This window comes from Tiliqua scincoides, chromosome 3 (assembly GCF_035046505.1).
Source record: "Tiliqua scincoides isolate rTilSci1 chromosome 3, rTilSci1.hap2, whole genome shotgun sequence".
Taxonomy (NCBI): Eukaryota; Metazoa; Chordata; class Lepidosauria; order Squamata; family Scincidae; genus Tiliqua; species Tiliqua scincoides.
The window spans coordinates 165,158,675-165,177,959 of record NC_089823.1 but is presented as its reverse complement, the minus strand read 5'-3'; the positions used below and the strand labels follow the sequence as shown (position 1 = coordinate 165,177,959).

At 41.1% G+C, this 19,285-nt stretch overlaps 1 protein-coding gene and 1 pseudogene across 1 annotated transcript in view; one reads left to right on the top strand and one right to left on the bottom strand.

The window, feature by feature from the left end:
• The window catches only part of ADGRA1 (adhesion G protein-coupled receptor A1), a 391,892-nt gene that overhangs the window by 54,355 nt on the left and 318,252 nt on the right, over nucleotides 1–19,285 (top strand). The window lies entirely within an intron of this gene.
• LOC136643828 (protein PTHB1-like) lies at nucleotides 744–7,171 on the bottom strand (annotated as a pseudogene).

Below are 19,285 nucleotides of genomic sequence, written 5' to 3'. Positions count from 1 at the left end.
AAAAAACATCAAACACTATACTACTGTACTCAGGGCACAAGATAAAGCATATGGGGGAAATCATGGGTTATCCCATTTTAACAAATTATTAGGAATGAGAAACTAAACTCTAGCACAGTGTAACTCCTGTAGCTTTAGTTAATAGTTAATAGCTAATAGCTATTAGCTTTAGTTAATAGTTAATAGCTATATTAACTATTATGCACCTCATCAATTCATATGTTTTACTTTTCAAGTGAGTAAAAGCTCTTTTAAATGAGTAAGGCTACAGTTCTGGAGAGGCAGCAGGCAATGAATTAATATGTTTTCTAACAGGGTGAAGGGTTTTGCTGACCGGGTATGAGATGAATTCAACAAAATTCAAGTCTGCTGCAGTCAACAGGAAAGTAGAAAGGAAAATAGAATTTAACAAACAAAGCATAAGAAATCCACAGTAGAAAATCATTACCTGGGCAATTGTTCACTTTGTTAAGTTCCTAGGGTGTATGAATATCTGTTGGGGCTCACTGCTGCATTTGTGGTTTCTCTTTAGTGCCATGTCTACTCTAATTAGGTACAAAGTGGTGGTGCAAGCTGGAGAAATTTGCCATTGCGTGGGGTTTCTGAGAAATACATATGTCGTAGATACATAGTCTGGCTCAAGCGCAGTCTGGTTATAGTTGGCACAGTTGGTTAAATTGAATCAGTACTACAGGAAGTCCAGAGAATGCCAACAGAAGTAGTTTACAGAAATAGTTCAGTGACTATACATCAGACTTTGTCTTCTGTTTAGGAAGGTGCCTATGGTTGGTAAATGTTGTTATGGGCTCCTGCAAAGCAGATCTTTCCTCTAGGTCAGACTCTGGAATAGTCGCACAACCACCTAGTAGAGCTGCACTTTGTTGAGCAGCAACGTCCATACCTGGAGACATATGACCACCTTTGGCCAATCGATCATAGAGCAAGATTATATTTTCTTCAGCCTATTAGTATCCTTGGGGATGCTCAACGGATTGGTAAGAGTCAGAGCATGTTCTTTTAAACTCTTAGAAAAACATGTTTTCAGCAAGTGAGAGACAAGCACCCACATTTTCTTCCCAACTCAGCTCTTGAGTATCCTGGGTTAGTGGCAAAAATGTGGCTTCCAGAATAGCAACTTGGTCAGCATTCAGCTTCTGCCACAGGCTAATCAGGAGAATTACCAGCTGGGTGGCATTTTTTAACTTGTGAACTCCTGGAACATATTGGCTTGGTTTTCCTCTGCTGCATCTGCTAGAGCTATTATCTGTAAGTTCCTTCTAACAAAGTGTCCTGATGTTGAAGAGGAACTAGAGTTTTATCTTTAAATTATGCCGGCAGATGTCGTTCAATAGCTCTAAACTGTATGGCTCTTTCAGATAATAGTTATTCATATTTTGCAGCATTTGAGCACAACTCAAAATGATCAAGTATCTCAAAATATTGCTGTAAAGGGGCTGGGCCATAAAAACTACATGTGAAGTCTTCACCGTTTTGCTTTTTGAAGTGTTCTTTAAGCCAAAGAGTGAGCTCTTTTGCAATTAGCCAGATATCTTCTAACAGGTCCCTTTGAATTCTGTAACACTGTGATGTTTTTAAAGCAAGTAACATCACCCTTGACCCGGCTAATAACTGGAATCCTAAAGCATTTTGTTGATCTCAATCAGTCTGATCAGCAAAGTCTGGAAAAAGTGTAACAAGGCTGACTGGAGGATTGTTGGTGTCAATAGTTCATCTCTGGTTTGCAATTTTTGATGGCTGAGCTGAAAAGCATACTAACCACAAGGGTAATCGAAATCTGCACTGGGCAAATTTTGGTATACCTGTTGGTGTGCTATATGAAACTAAAGCATTACCATCCAGATCTGCTGGTGAGCAGTTCTTCTTTAGAAAGACCAAGAGTGGCACTGTCTATCATATAGATGAACCTAATTCGAGGATAAACTTGTCATGAGCCAATGCTAATGAAGATTGTACATGCACTGATAATTTGGTCTTTAGTGCTGTCAGTTTACTCTCCTGCGTGATCTTTACTGTCACTGAAAGAACCACCTCTGCTCTTACTTCAGTGTCAGCAAGATACTGAATTGAGATCAGACAAAACTTCCCCAACAAGAGCCAAATCTTCATTTATTTTATTTTATATTTTTTCGGATTTGGATACAATGTCTTTGGTTTTTGTGGTTTCTTTGATTATTTTCTGAAGTTTATTCATTTCAGCATCATAGTCTTCATAATTTATATTCCTAGCTTCAACTTTGGGAGCTTGAAATAAAGAAGGATCTGTACCAAGGTGAGAGCATTGTAGGTGACCATCATCACTCAGTGTGACTATTGCACCTTTCAAATCTCTGCTTCTCCCAGCTGTTGATTCGTGTTATTTTCGACATTTATCATGGAAAGTTCAGGGTCATCCGAAGAAACAATCACATTGGACCTTAATGCTCTTCTGTTGGTTGTAACAGTTGGTTCCAACAGGGGTTGAGGCCCCTCCACAGAGGACAGTCCCTTATTTTTTAAGGTCTCCTTTGACTGATTGTAAGCAGAAGAACTAGAAGTAGGCAGGTGAACACTGGCAGTAGATGACAGTTTGATATCTTTGAGGGGAAAAACCAAAGATACCAGTCATGTGATCATAGTATCTTGTTCTTCAGGAGGTAGGAAACCAAATGAAGACAGAAGTTTAGCATCCATCTCATCTTCTGTCATGCCAGGTTGGAAGTCAATCTTATCAATTGCGGCAGCCCGTGTGGTCACTGGAGCTAGGCAGTTTGACTCTGTCAGTCCGCTTCTCCGGGGGCTACATTGGCTGCCCATTCGTTTCCGGGCCCAATTCAGGGTGCTGGTTTTGACCTTTAAAGCCCTATACTGCTCTGGGCCAGGATACTTAGAGACCGCCTACTCCCATACAATCCGGCTCGCCCTCTCAGGTCATCAGAGAAGGCCTTCTTACAAGTGCCGCTACCCAAGGAGGTTTGGGGGGCAGCTGCAAGAAATAGGGCCTTCTCGGTAGTGGCACCAACATTATGGAACTCCCTTCCCCTTGACTTGAGAACGGCTCCCTCTCTTGAGAGTTTCTGGCGAGGCCTGAAGACACTGCTGTTTACACAAGCCTTCTGATTCTTTGGCCTTTTTAACATTTTTTACACATTTTGTAGTTTTTACAGGCCTGATTCCTCTGTGACTTGCTCTTTTGTACTCTTTTTATTCTGTCTTTTAATCTGACTACTGTTTTTTAAGGTCTCTGTTAATGTTTTTTTAATGTTTTTATCTGCTATGTTTTTAAATGTGTTTTTTATATGTTGTTAGCCGCCCTGGGTCCCTTTAGGGAGAAGGGCGGGATATAAATAAAGTTTATTATTATCATCATCATCATCATCATCATCATTAGAAATTAGGGGGGGTGACTTAACCAGAGTGGCAGGAGGGTTTGAGAGTTTTACATTAGTCAGCTCCACTTGCGAGAATGGATCTAATGGTGCAGGTTGATCTAATAGACTCCATAGGGTTCCAGATTTCTCATTTCATAGGGTTCCAGATTTCTCATTTGAAGTCCACCTTGGAGCTTCAGTTGACTCTTTATGGTCCTCTTCTTTTCTCCTGAAATTTGGAAGAGCAAGCTTCTGCAATGAGGAATCATAAAAGTGTTGTAGCCTGATCCCAAAGCCAATTAGCTCAGGAGCCTGCACAAAAAGCAACCTTGGAACACTATTCGTGTAACAGTAAAGGAGAAAACGCTCCTGGCTTCCCATGCTGGGCAGTCTTTCCAGCTTCTGGAGATCTATCACTGAAGGAGCCTTCCTGAGGAGAAATGCAAGATGTTGTCTAGCCCTCCATTTGGTGGACCAATCAATGTGTTTCCCCCTAAAGGGGCAGATATTGATGGCTAGGCTCTTTGTATCATAAATGAGTGACAGAAACTTTTCCAGAAGCTGTCTGTAAGATGTTACCATCTGGCTGCACATCGGGAGTAACCCTTCTATTTGTAGATGTGCTCTCCCTATCACACGCCAAAGGTTTCAACAAGATGTCTGGCTGAATGTTTTTATCCTTCTTCTGGAGCAAGTCTGTAATACACTCAAGCTAAGTAGTTATTACCTGAAGTATCTCAGCCATGAGGAAAGTCTGCTGTATTAAAAAATCAATGTCCTTATTTTCCCTAAATTTATTAATGCTTGATAAGCAACTAGCCACCTGGGTAACCTTAGGGGAGGTTTGCCTTAAAGAGCCCGGAGTCTCTGTGAGAACAGCCTCCAGATGGTCAAAGCTGTTCTGCTTCTTTAATGGCGACTTTGCTGGTATAAAGAAATCATCAAGCTTGGATTGTTTGCTTGCTGGAAATAACTTTTCTCCCTCCTCACCCTCCTGAAGGTAAGTCCTCTTCTGTCCCATGATACTTCTATCGCTTTGTTTTCAGCTGGAATAACTTACAATTAATTAACTGTCATGTGCCACAGAGTCTTAAGACGAAGATTGTAGCCAGCCACAAACTTTTATCACTGTTTTTCCCGTGTCGAGGTTATTCTGGTTTTTTCTGCTCCTCTGTGCTATTCTTATAAGACCACACCTGGCAGCAGATGAAAGAAGCTTCTTCTGCTCTTATTAAGGAGGAAAATAATATTTAAAAGGCCTCATTGCTCTCGGAGCTCCTCACAGAGCATCTGTATCAGCTGCTGCCAGAACTGGTGGCTAAAATGGTGGCTGTCGTATACTCAGAGGGAGAACTATCATATTCAGAGCATATGAAAGAGTATCACCTGCCCACGTGAGGACAGTGCAAACCTCCCCAGCCTCACGCCCCGGGGCAAAGGTCTGAGATGGCGCCCCCCCATGGGATGTACTGTTCCTTTGCATGCAAATCTGCCTGCTCCCCACTCACTTGAGGCTCACTGAGCCTTGTGCGACCTCAGGCTGTGTTGGGGAAGCTTCCTGAAGCTTCCTTGAGGCTTTAAACTGTGCTTCTGGAAAACTGGAAGTACTGTTTCCAACCCTATCGGGAGCCTCAGAGAGGCTTCTGTGGGGTCCTAAAGGCTCACACCTGGGGAATTTGCGCCATCATACTTAATGGGAGGTTCGCCACTGGGTGAGGATAAGGTCTTGTAGGGCAATGTACCCCCCCAACCCTACTTAGCTATGCCACTGATGTTTGAAACTATCCATTGTCTGTCATGGTTGAAGCTGGCAAAGGAGGCAGGTGAGCTGGGGAGTAGCTGGTTTGGTAATCAAGTAAAATGACAATCCTGAAATCAAGTAGTGAAAGTGATGAATGGTGGGCTTTGACCCCAAAGATGAAATCCATCAAGTTGAACCCTGTTGAACTATTAGTAGCAGTATTGCCTTCTGGCTGTCTGTAGTGGGAAGTGTCACTAAGCTAGCAGCTCTCTCCCATGTGGCACAGAGAGGAAGGTATCTAGGCCAATTATCAGAGCCCCTGACTAGTGCATGGCATCAGGAGTCTGAATGCTCTCTTCCCAGCCAGCTGGAAATGCTGAAGCAAAATGGCAGCAGAATGGCAAAGCTCTCTAAAAAGAAATGCCTCTGATCTGCAAAAACAAACTGTCTATCCTTTCTCCTTAGCGTTATCTTGACTCATGTCATGTCTCATCAGCTTCACTGCCATGTTAAATGTGGGAAATAATTTCACTGAATTTTAGAGGTGAAAGTCGAGTAAGATTAATTGAACTATACTGTAGCGCTAGATGTTATTGATGACACCATTTCAGCACATTATGTTAAAGAAATAATATCAGGAAGGGTAATGAGCACAGTGAATCTAATAGAAATACCACATAAAAGAAATTGATAGAACAGTTGAGTATTAAAAGGACAATCATGACTCATGCAACTGTGATTAAGGTTGAGACTGGTCTGATTTCATTAATTTAAGCATTCTAAACTATTGGGCAGGACTTGGCTGGAACACTGATTCCACCTTTATTAAATTTGAGATGATAAAGGAAGGAGTAAGGAAGATGAATAAGTGCAGCATTCATTTCCAAGGCCTTCTCAGGATCTTCCTAGGTGTCAGGCATGGCCACAGTTGAAATATTAAGCAATGCTGATTTGAGGCAAGTAGAGATAGTATTTCAGCAGGCTCAGCAGAACAGATGTGATTTCATGCCAAGAATATATTGCCAAGAAAGAATTTCTCTCAATCAACTTAAGTAGTAATATTTTTTTTCCTTCTCACACTAAGTGGCAAGGCTTACTAACATGAGCTATCTGACCTTGATTTACTAAATTTTGACTAGGCTGGGGGCCTTGTGAGTGATTTATAACTTGTTTGGATTTTGTGCATCTCTCCAGCAATGTCGATATCACTTGTGGCCTTGTGAACATAGGTCTTAAATAATTTTTGCTCATTTAATCCCCCCACCAACCTTATGTCACACATCTTACATCTGTTTATTTAAGAGCTGAATAAAGTCTCAGAAGAGCAGTTGAAATATGTCCCTCTTTTCATTAGTGATAATGTAATTGTGTAAAAAATCAAACCTTTCACAAGCATATGATTTTGTTAGAATTAAATTACTGCTAGTCAAAACTGTTTTTCAATTTGGAAATGGTTATTTCACATTTTAGGTGCTGCAACTAGTATTTTAAGAAAGGCATCTTCTCTGGCTGTTTCTGAATGATAACAAAACAAAGATTTTTCTTTTGTCTATTTGCTATCTCTGAGTCAGCACCAGTATTGTGATCCCTTATCTGAATTTAATGAATATGGGGTAATCTCTTTCTTGGCTGCAATTTTTATTTAATATGATGAATAAATGTTGCAGTAGTATACCAGGAAAGTGCACAGCCATCATGGGTTTCTTTTTTTAAAGTTTGCAACATGGTGCAAAAATTGGATGTTTATGTGGAATTGTATCATTGTCTTCTAATCATATCAGTAGGTGTTCATGAATGAAACTATGTTCTTTGCTCATTGTGTCTTACTTTTCTTAATTTCCTGTTTGATCTCTGCTTAGTTGAAGTTTGGAGGGCTCTTTTGACCTTTTTGTTATTGGGCATAATCTCAGGGCTCATCATTAATCTACTTTTTAATATATATAATCCACTGTTTAATATTAAATACTACTACGTACATGCAGAATAATTGTTTGACACATAATATTCACTCTAAAGGACCTGCAACCTTTCATTAACAAATCTTACCTGCCCTGATTCTCATCTCTGTACTCTATTTCATATTGAGAAATATGTTATCTGTGTGGTTCATCATCTGTCGCCCTAATTAGAAAATACATGACCATGTCTGTTTTAAGATCAGCTTCCACAAACAAAAGATTCAGTACACTTCTGGCAAGAAGGGAACTGGGGTTGGTTTTGTATGTTTTTCCATGCAAAACAAAGAACAGCCCTTAATACACTACAGTAATTGATATCTTCCAGTTCATGTTGATGGAGAGAGTCCTGCAGTATTTAATTTGGAAATATAAGGCCATAGTTACTTTTAATGTTTGCACACTATGCTTCTTATTATACTTAAAGGAAGGTAAATCTTCATATTTTTTTTGTCATAGTCTTCTGTCAAGATAGTACGTCAATTGATCTGTGTATCTTGTCATTCTGTTACCATCCTGCTGTCATCCAGACTTGCCTCTGTGTTCTAAGATCTTCCCTCACATTTTTTCTTTCAGACTATTGCCATGTCTTCAAAACTGACTCTCTGCTCTGAATTAGTCAGTCTTGTCTACCATACATCTGCCCCTGCCAATCCAAACTCTTACTTGATCTTGCAATGTCCCACTGCCAACTTTCTCACAGTTGATTCACACTGTTAAATATTTTCTGTCATTATTAATGTGCTTCTGGAATTATGATTTCTAGTATTGGCATGACCAGAAATGTTTCATATAATATAATAAGTGGATGCTACTGAATGGTAACTTAGACATTCTAATCATACAATTTTCATTTTTGTAAAAACAAAATCCTCTATATGAGCTTAACAGATGATTGTCTGTGATGCTGTGTTAAAGTTTCCAGCACCCAAGTAGCTATGAAGGAGTTAGTGTTGCTTTATTGCAGTCTGATGTGTGCCCCATAGGAAGATGCCATTCCTGTGCTTGAAATGCCAAGCTTTATAATTTAGAGCATTATAATTTTTCATACATTTTATGGTCCTGCTGTCACTTGTGCTGAAGTGTTGCCAGCAGCTGAACTCTAGACATCATTGGCAGAATAAAATGTATAAATTAGTCTACTACTACTAAACTGTACTTTAGCTTTCCTCCCAGCCCTGGAAGAAAGCAGTGAGGAGCTAAGGAGGAAAGGGAAGGCCAGGACCAGCCTTAAAGCAGAAAAGGAATGAGGAAGACCAGGTGGGAAGGCTGATCAGGAGGGTGAAGAGGACTAGAAGCTGGAAAAAGCAAGGAGGAGGGTTTGAGGGACTGACAGACTGCTGGGAAGGCCAGGCCAGGCCTGACCTAAAAGAGGAAGAGGGTAGAGCAGGCTAAGGCATGTCTGGGTGTTAAGAGGGAGCTACTAACCTGACCCATCTCCTAACTTGGGTTGAGTGAAGGAAAGTCCAAAAAGTGCTGCCAGCCATACCCTGCCACAGATCTGGGGCAGACTCTGTGCTAGCAGATATTGGGCTCTTCCATACCCCCCAAGGTCTTATCCCAAACTATTCCTGAGGCAGAGAATATCCGCTTGACTCTTGGATTCAAGTCTCTTGTGAAAGAGGGTGAAGTAACTTGGCAGAGTGTTTAGGAAGCTCTGCCGTTTTCTGTTGTATCGATTGCATAACAAGTTCTAAGTTGATTTGGCCAGTACCTTGTCTGATTTCCTGTTGTGACCCCTCTGTGGCCTTCCAAGCCCCCCTGGAGGTAGTGCTGCCCTTGCAGGGAGGTGGATAGGCCAATGATGCACATGTGCTGCATAATGTTTTACTTTCATAATTTTATTTCAGCAAGATAAAGTAACCCTGGTGCCCGATGCGTTATATTTTGACGCATGTGTGAGAAATAACTTCAAGGGCTGATTATTTTTTTCTTAGATATTATATTCTTTTTAATAGTACAATATTGAGTTGTAGATGCAGTCCAGAAAACTGTGAACACTGCTTCTCGCCGGGATGGACACTACCTTTTAATGAAGAATCTCTACCTACATTCTTTTCTGTGGGAGTGGCCATAACTCAGTGACTGTGCACCTCACTTTGCATGCAAAACTCCCAGATTCAGCTTCTGGCATCTCCAGGTAGGTCTGGAAAAGGTCCCCATCTGGAAGTCTGGGAATTCTCTTCCAGTTAGTGTGAAGGCAGTGCTAAACTAGATGGATTAACTTAATGTGAGAGAGTTTCCTAAGTTCATAAGCAGGACTTATGTGAGATTGACACCAGTGTAATGAAATATGGAGAGCAAGAAACAGGGATATGGAAGGCAGTAATGTGGTGTACAGGTGGCTTGCACTCAGTATAGCTTGATACATTTAGGCCTAAATATGTCACCTGCTTATCATTCAGTTATCTTTAGCAACCATCTGCAGCTATAGGTGGCTGAACTATTACTGCTGAATGAGCCACATCATACTGTATAGTCTATGTTTCTAATTATTCATCCGCATAGAAGGTTGCGTTCCTGGTATTTCCTTGCCAGGGGAGGGAGGAAAAGAGGAGTGGGTTGAGTAACAAACGTTGTTCCACTTTGCAGCTTAGTGGTACATTTAGTTGCTCTCTTACTTGAATGGGTATTTGAGATGATTAAATTCAGCGAGTGGGAACATGAACTTTTAAAAATAAACCATGTAAGCTGTTTTAATGGAAAGAATTTCTTGAAGCATGAAAAATACATTTTTCCCAAACTTGTATAATTCAGAAGTGGCCAGATGAAACTATATGACCAAATACGTATCACTATAAATATGCATGAGAAAATTGGAGTTGTTGAAATCCCCCCCTCCACACAACATAAAAGTAACACAGCTTATTAAAAAGCTCAGATTCTCAGGCTTGAGTGGACTGTCAAAGTTGTGATGTTTATAACTTCTGTTGTAAAGATCTTTCACTTTACAGATGTACACCCTGGGTTCAGTAATTACTTTCATTGAGCACTCATTTCATTTTATAATGCTTAATGTTAACTTCTGATTCCCTGTACACTGCAGGATAATAATAAAAATAATTTGAAAGAATCTTGCCAAACAAAAGATAAGAGTTAAAATACAGTTCAAACAGGTTGCTTCTGTACAACGTAGGCAGCTAAGTTGGGATTTAGATAATTTTTAGTCTACTGATGGTTGCTTACTGTTCTTTTCCTTTTTTCTATGTCTTTTTTCTTCTTAAAGAACAAGGGCCACTCAAGGGATAATGGTTGTTGGTAGCTTAAGTACTGAATTTTAAAGCTTCAAATATTTATTTATTTGAAAAATTTATACCCTGCCTTTTCCATGCTGAAGCAAATGCACAAGTTGACTCGCAGAGTTCCCTAATAAAAGATCAATGTATCAACAATAAGTAAAAAAGCATCTGTACTGAGCATTAATACATTAATTTTAACATTAAACATGGAAGCATTAAAACAAAGCAAAGCAGAACCCAACACACATTATCAAGCCATAGGGGCAGTAACAAATTAGTCCAGGGAAGCCACAGCACACAGCCGTACACACAGCCACAGCATGTTTGCAAAAACATTCAGCTTATACCATGTACAGCAGCAATGTAACTGTGTATGAGACTTCCATCATAAAAGTTTAAAATATCTATATGAATAATTCAATTAAGAGAGTTTAGAACTGAAGAGCCTATAGCACAACACTTTTTTTATATGCTCTGCAGGCACAATGCCTAAGGCTGCAATCCTATGCACACTTTCTTGAGAGGAAGCCTGATTGAAGAAAATGGGACATACCTCTGAGTAGACAAGCATAGGACTGTGCTCTAAATGTGGCTCTATTAACATTTGTTACCTGTTCAGGACACAGTTCATACTGAGTTTGCTGAATGGGTTTTTAATTGGGGTTACCATTCAACCGAATTGATTTGATTGGAGAGGGTCAAAAGACAATCTGTGCAACATTATGGTCGTCTTTGAAAATGCCTGAATTCTGAGGTCTGAAAGTTTTTAATGCTTCTTCAGTATCCATGTCCTTCTGTCCATTATTATGAATATGTTTAAAAGCCAAAGAACGGTAGATTGAACCTTAATGGGGGTGCTTAACTAAGAATTATTTTTTTAATGTAAGCATTCAAGTTCCCATAGGTGCTTTGTTCTGTCAACCACTTAGTGAGCTGATCATCTCTCATTTGTATAAATGTCTATGAATTCTGTAACCTCCTATCATGAGCTCTCCTCTCTTTGCAGGCATTTAAGGCTCTAGTTAGATGGCTGTGACAATCTCTTTATGCTTCAGTAGAAACAAATAAAGTTCAGCACTGTTAACAGGAAAGGAAAAAACCCTTCAGCTCATTTGTGTCTATTGACCATTTGGCCTATCACACCCACTGCACATGAGCTGCTCCTGATTCACTCACTTTTCTGATGTTGTCATATCAAATGTTTACATCCCGTAGCATGTGAGGGGAAAGTTCTCTTAAGATTATTGCTCCGGTGCAGTTTCTCTTGCACATCTTGTTTCCCTAGCTTGGAGAATCTATCATGTATTGCAGAGATTTTCAATCTTTTTAATATCATGGCACACTGACAAGATGCTAAAATTGGCAAGGCACACCATCAGTTGTTTTTTTTTTTTTTTTTTTTACAGTTGACAGGGCACACCAGGCTGCCAGTGAGAGGCCATGTCCCCACTTGCCCTACTAATAAAATACCCTCCCATGGCAAACCTGCAGACCATTCATGGCACACCAGTGCTATGGTCGAAAATTGCTGATGTATTGCAAAAGGAACTTTAGATGGGGGAGGGGGGTTCAAACCTGAACTATGTCTTGAGGCAAAGAAGGTTAGAAAGAAGTGTGAAGAAAATGATTTAGAAGATTTATCAAGATGACTTATAATCAAGTAGATCATCTTGTTCGGTCTCTATGTACAGAATTTGCACATAGGCTTAAAATGCTAGAGTAATGCTGGCAAATGCTGGAGTGACTACAAAATATTAAGACATTTCAAAAGTACTCTGACAGCGCAATCCTAACAGTGCATCTCTTTTTCGTTGCTGTTCTAGAAATTATCAAATTAATATACCAAAGCCAATACACTTTTGTGCATACATTAAAAAAAAATTCTGCCCTCTGAACAGCTTGATTTCAGAGAGCAAATCCCACCCCTTTCAGTATGCAAATGTTGCTGGGATACATGCAGGCACAGGAAGTCTGCCAAAGGATGATTGGCAGCACTGGAGGAAGGGCTTAGCACAGTTTTTGCCCTGGACAAATCCCCAGATTGAAGTGAAGATGTGATTGCAAATCCTACATGGATTGACACTCATGGATGTGACTCATGGGTGTGTTTTCCCCATGGCATAAATTGCATGTTTGGTCTAGGCCTCAGGCATGGCTATCTGTGACCAAGTCTGCTTGAAACAGGCCAAACCTGGTCAAATGCACCACACTTGCACATGCAGGGACAATATTGGTCCCAACAGTATTGGGCTGTGCTGTGGATCAGTTCATTGTGGCATCCTGACATGTCCAGTGGAGGCAGAGCAACTTGCACAGGGCTATTTTGGGGTCTCCAACTGGCTCCATCACAATTTGTGATGACATAATCTCTGGGCACCATGGAACCAGTGGACAAAAGGGGGGCTGGGCTGGCCAGCTGTGCAACGGGGGGGGTGGAGGTCTGGAGAAGTGGGTAACCTCAAAATTGGGAACCTTAGGGCAAAAGGGGGTAGAAAGGTTAGAAGGAAGGGAGAGAATTGTGGAAAGATGGAGAAAGACTTATATTCTTAAGTATGGGTGTGCCCTGGTATCTGTGGGGGTTCCATTCCAGAACCCCCTTGCAATTAACTGAAACCGTGGATACCAGTTAATCCCTCACCCTCTGGAGGCAAGGGGAACTTTGCTTCCCTCACCTCCAGAGGGGGCGTAGGTGGGGGAGTATGTGGGGGGTGTGCGGACCTGATCTGTGGGTAAGTAAATCCGCAGGTACAGCATCGTGAATACAGGAACCGCCTGCACACCCAAATAAGAATTTTAGTAAGAACTTAAGCAGGTCCCTGGTAAATTATTCCAAAGTTCTATTTAATCAGCATCCTGTTTCCCACAATGACTAGTTAGATGCCTCTTAGAACCTCACAAGCAGGAAACGAAGGCATAACCATCTCCAAGTGTTGTTCCCTGTAACTGGTACTTGGAGTACTGCCTCTGAACATGGACATAGGTATCATTACTGGTAACCAGTGATAGGTTTGTCCTCCATGAATTTGTCTAATCCTGTTTTAAAGCTAGCTACACTAGTAGTAGTTACCATATTTTGTGACAGTGAATTCCATAGATCAATTATGCACCTTGTGAAGAAGTACTTCCTTCTCTCCTCCTGGTCAACTAGAACAAGCAATCAGTTTCTTCTATAACGTATCTAGAGATTCTGCATATCACGTAGTTAAGAGTTTAAGCCAGCGGCTCCTAAACTGTGGATATGGGACCCACCTGTGGGCCATGATCCAATTTTTGTTGGGTTGTGAAACTGACAGGGCAGATTAGGCTATGTGCCTCAAAGGTTAAACGAGCTGCTACTTGGGAGGGGGAGCCCTGCTGCCCAATCACCTTTATAACCACACTCCTTGGCTTATAAATCGGGCAGCATCCTCTAGGGCTAGTAGCAGAGCTAGAGGGGGGTGGACCTGCACAGCTCTGAAACTTGCAGTGTAAGCTGCCCCTCCCCCTTGCTTTCGAAGCCTATCCAGGGGTGAAAGCAACGCAGATACCTCCACGTTACTTTTGCTCCTCAGAATGGCCCCGAGAGGAAGCAGGAGGGCAGCTTACATGGCGAGTTTTGGAGTCTTGTGGGACTTACAACTCTGCCCTCCCCTCTGGCTCCGCTACTGTCTAGGGCAGTGATGTTCAACCTTTTTCATCTCATGGCACACTGAAAAGGTTCTAAAATTGTCAAGGCACACCATCATTTTTTTTTACAATTGAACAAGGCACACCATGCTGTTGATGTCACCATTGGGGCTCATGTCACCCAACGGTCCTACTAATAAATGACCCTCCCCCAAATTCCTGCGGCACACCTGCAGACCATTCGCGACACACCAGTCTGCCACTGCACAGTGGTTGAAAATGGCTGGTCTAGGGCCTCTCAAAAGTTTGGGAACCACTGGTCTAACCGAAGATGCCCAGTTTGCAGCTGCTTATTCTTGTACCCACAATATCTTTTAACCAAGATTGCTCATCTTTCTCTTCTGTATTATATCCTAAAATACACTGGGCTACATCCCTTTTTCCAAGCTAGGCAGGCGGAATTCGTTCAATCCCTGTTCATCATAAGAACTCCACAATGATGTTAGTTGCTATTGCCTTATGTTCATTCTCCTTGAAAGTAATGACCAAACCTGGAGGACCAATTAATCTGACCTTGCTGGATTGTTGAAGAGATCTCCTGCATTTCCTTTGTACAGATAAAAAGTTATCCTTCTCAAAGAAGCATGACAGATCAGATTGCTATAATAAGTTTGAGTGATCTCATGCTCCCTTACCCCACTTGCTATTTTCTCGCATACCCTTAAGTATTCTTTCCTTCTTGGTTGTGTTGTATCTTTTGTGTTCCATCTCTGAACCATTATCTGCGAGCAATGCAACATCGTAATGTAAAGTTGATTACAGCATTACCCAAGGCCAGAACATTTATCTATTTGAAAGGCATGCTTACTTAGCCATATCTATTTAGAGGTCATTGTAACGAAGGTTAATGCTACTTCCAGGCCGTAAAAAACCCATGAAGTAAAAACACCATTAAGGAAAAGTTATATTTTTAAGGAAGTTGTAGAGGGGATAGTATAGAATCAGTGAATTGAAAACATTGCATATACATGAAATATGAAGCAGAAGAATTAAGTATGAGAGCACAAACATTTGCTAGTAGTGAACAAGGGAACAGAGTCTCTACAGTAGAGGCTAAAAAAAAAAGGTTTTAAAAAATACTGTCACAAAAGGAATGACTTCTATTCCAAATCCTATCCAACTTTCCTGTGTTGATGCAGCCTTGCCAACAGATTGTGTGCTGCATCCTGAAGTAAGGGGGGGGCAGTCATGGAGGCCACTTCAAGGTAAGGGAATATTTGTATCTGATGCATTGCAGCTGCATCAGCACTGGAAAGTTGGATAGGGTTGGGGCCTTGGTCTGTTTCTACCTTTTTGGACTGTTTTCAGTATTTCAGTGTTGGAATGGTTTTTATAACACCTATCAAGAATGCCTGAGCGCAAATGCCGCAATTATAGTTCAGTAAAAGCATATTGGGGGGAGGGGGGAACAAACAGTAAAATTAGAAAAGTTTCATATACTTGACTAAATTTGAACATCCTATTCCAGTGGTACTCAACTTTTTCGGCCAGTGGCTCCCTTGACGCCCGTGGCTGTTGGCCATGATTCCTCATCATGTTGCTGAGGGCTGGAAGTGACGACATTAAACAGGAAGTGGCCAGAAATATTAACTATATTAAATATAATATTATAATATTATATTTATTATAATATAATATTAAATCTATATTAACTATATTAATAATAATTATATTAATCATATCATTAAATGCAGATCTTAAAAATATATTACTAATACACAGCAATATACATGCTTTATAAATGATCAGCTACTGATCACTGTTGGAGACAGTAGGAGTAGGTAGATTTTGCTGGAGTAGGTAGATTTTGTCTGGTCCAGGAAGACTCATTTTTTTTAACTTTGTAAGCATACCAATAGAATTGTTTTATCAAATGAACTTTGTGAACAACCAGTCGAATCAACATTACACACACACACACACACACACACACACACACACACACACACACACACCCTGTGGACCCCAATCCAACTAGTCATTTCTCCCATTCTCCTTGGATAGGATTGAATCCTTTATTAATTTAATGAAATTAAATTTTTCCAGCAGCTGGTGGGGAAAACAAAAATAGACCATGAAAATATATCAGAGCTGATAAGGGTTTGGTTAGGAAGCTGATTTGTCTCCTATACTAGGAGATGCACAGCTCAAGCCTATGCATGTCTACTCAGAAGTAAGTCCCGTTAGAGTCAATGGGGCTTACTCCCAGGAAAGTGTGGATAGGATTAGGCTGACAATCACTTCATCAATGGCTGATAAGTATTCCCTTCAAATAGCAAGATTCATCACTTTAAAAATACAGCCTTTCCTCTTCAGTCAAACAACAAGATTAATAAATCACTTTAAAAACAGTACCCTTTTTCTGCTTCTGGCCAAGTAAAGTGTGTGCCTCTCTCTCTCTCTCTCTCCCCCACCCTTTGCCAACTGCATAGAAACAACTTTTTAAGACCCCTGGTGACTGGTAAAATAGTAAGCGTTTTATTTAGGGAGGGGGAGGAAAGCAGAAAGATTTGGAGATCGAAAGGGGGGAGTGGAAGAGGGAGGGGGTTGAAAAGAGAGATTTCACTTTAATGAGAAGCGATCCCAAGCTGGGAACTAGGAACCAACCAGACAAGGATCAGCCAGGGTTAAGGACTGCAAGCTGAACATGCTCGGTACTTGCCAGATGAGCTTTGGAAACAACATGCAGCAAACACAGAAGGCAGCAGCCTCGGAATGGAAGGAGAAGAGGGCGGGGCGGCAGCAGCCATTCTAGCAGCTGAGCAACTCCCGTTCCTTCTGCTTTAAAAAAAGGTGCAGATGACAGGCAGAATACAGGCTTCTATTCTGCCCAGGGGTGTGACTGTATCGCTGCAAGAGGACATCCCGCCCCTCCCCTTTCAGTTCCTGGAGCCTCCCTAAAGAGCCACGCCGCACAGTTTGAATAACACTGTCTATACCATGGAGTGGACCTCACTGGACAGCAGGGAAAGCTTTTGCTGTGTACAGACTTCACTCAAATGATATCTTAAACTCTTCTTTGGCAATTGTAGGTTTTGAATTAAGAAAATATGCTAGGGGGAAAGCCAAAGGAACATATCAAATGAGTTGTCTTATATAGCTGACTTTCTCCTTTCTGAAAACGTTAAGGTTGCTCCTGTAGACAGAATCCCACAGCCTTCCTTCTGTGTAACTTGAATTTTATTCCAATATCTAAAAATATACAAACACATTCTCGTTTGAATTGGCAATAAACTACTTTCTACCTGCAGAAAAAAACAACAGATGTGCATTTGGGAGTACCCCAAACAGTATTAAATCTAATGTTAAGAATTGTTTCCAAATTAGGAAAAGAACTATATTCCCAGATCTTGGCATCATTTATCAGTTCCAGGCACATTTTAACACTAAATATCTTAAAAATAGGAGTGATTTGTAAATCTCCTAGATATAGCCAGAATATAATATTATTTATGATCTCTGTGCAGTCACACATAGTGGAGTTATGTATCTGCACAGAGCTGCTCATGGAAGCTTCCAGACATTTATTGAGTGCTCTATCCTTGCTTTTGAATGGGGGAAAACTCCCCGCACACCATGTGCCTTGTGGGCAGGAAGAACACCCAATCCCTCAGTTACTTTTAGACACTACTTCAGTGGCATTTCTAAAATACTACTTCTAATTAGTCCTTTTCTTCCTCACCTCATTTAACAGAAAAATGAAATTTTTTACTTTGGTTTTTAGTTTTATTTATTGCAGTGTTGTTAATAGTTGCCACTTTAGAGACACACTGCATTTCAGGGGTAATTTTCAGCATAAAAACAGCACAGGGAGAAAATATTAACTTCCTCTTCCCATGCGCCATGCCCACCACAACTTAGTGATGTGCCCACTTAGTGATGAAAGAACTCCTTCTGTCCAGCTTCTGCATTAAGTCTGTCTTCTAAAGGTGAGTTTAATGTTACTTATAGTTTGGCTCTTGGAACAGAGAAAGGTCTTACACTTCCTGGAAACACTGAGGGTTGAACTCTGGCATTCCTGGAGGGGTGCAAAATGCTAAGTTTTTCAGGCATCTGGACGCTGGTGTAAAGTGTCCCCTCTCTCTCACCTTCAGAGCCTGTCCTGGCTCTGTCGTGGCTATGAAAGCACAGTGGAGGAGATGCCTCCACTGTGCTTTCGCAGCCACAACTGGCTCTGAAGGGGAAGGGCTACTTTACACTGGGGTTCAGGTACCTGAAAAACTTAGCATTCCTCCCCTCCCCCCCTTTCCAGGAACCTCAGTAGGGTTGAGCATATGTGAACCTGTCAAGAGAGAACATTCTAAAATTTTAGGATTACTACCAAAAATAGAAGGGGACAGTAGAGGATGAGATGGTTAGATAGTGTCATGGAGGCAACGAATATGAATTTGGACAAACTCTGGAAATTAGTGGTAGAAGGGGGTGTGTGGGTGTGGGTGTGGTGTGCTGTGGTCCATGTGGTCACAAAGAGTCAGATACGACTTAACGACTGAACAACAACAACAAAAATATGCTGGTTTACCTGTTCGTGGCATTTAAGAGTGGTATTTTGGTTATGTTGGGATCTTGGATTAATCTTTAGATGATATGGGAAGGATGGAAGAAGGTGGTTTTCATGCTGTGTAGGTTCAGTCCATTTAGGACACAATAGGTCAAGCTCTGAATCTTGAAATACACTCAGAAGATTTCCCACTGTGGGCCCACACAGGGCCTGGGAATCCCTCTTGCTTCCCTTCACCTTCTTGGTGCCTTCATACTGCTGTGCAATGGTCATACCTGAAATGGAAACCTTCTTATTTTTTCTGTTTCGCCTGCCATCTCTAACCCAGGATCTGGTTTGGGATTTACCCTGAGTATCACACATACCAAGGAAGGAGAGGAGAATTCCATTGGGCCCTGTGGTGTTCCTTCTGCCCACACACAGCTGCATTCATGCTGGGAAGCATCATACCCTAAGAATAGATCCTGTGAGTGTTATGTGCTTTTAGAGGCCTAACCTTGTTAGGAAGCAAATCACTACATTTTGCATGAACTGCAGCCTCTAAACAGTCTTGCATAAATCACATTAATAGCAACCCATTTAAATCTCTTACTGACAATGAATTCTTGGGGAAGAACTTTTATAGTGTTGCATTATTACTATTAGCTATTACTCATGGAAGCATTATTCACTGTAAGGAAGGGTTTGTATAATCACCATCCTGTGGTTTTTGCTAATGTCTCCCAGGAGACCAGAGCAACCAGGCAATCCAGATGTTGCAAGAGTAGTGTAATTCCACATTTGGGTCACTTTTCATTTGTTGTATCTTGTGGGAG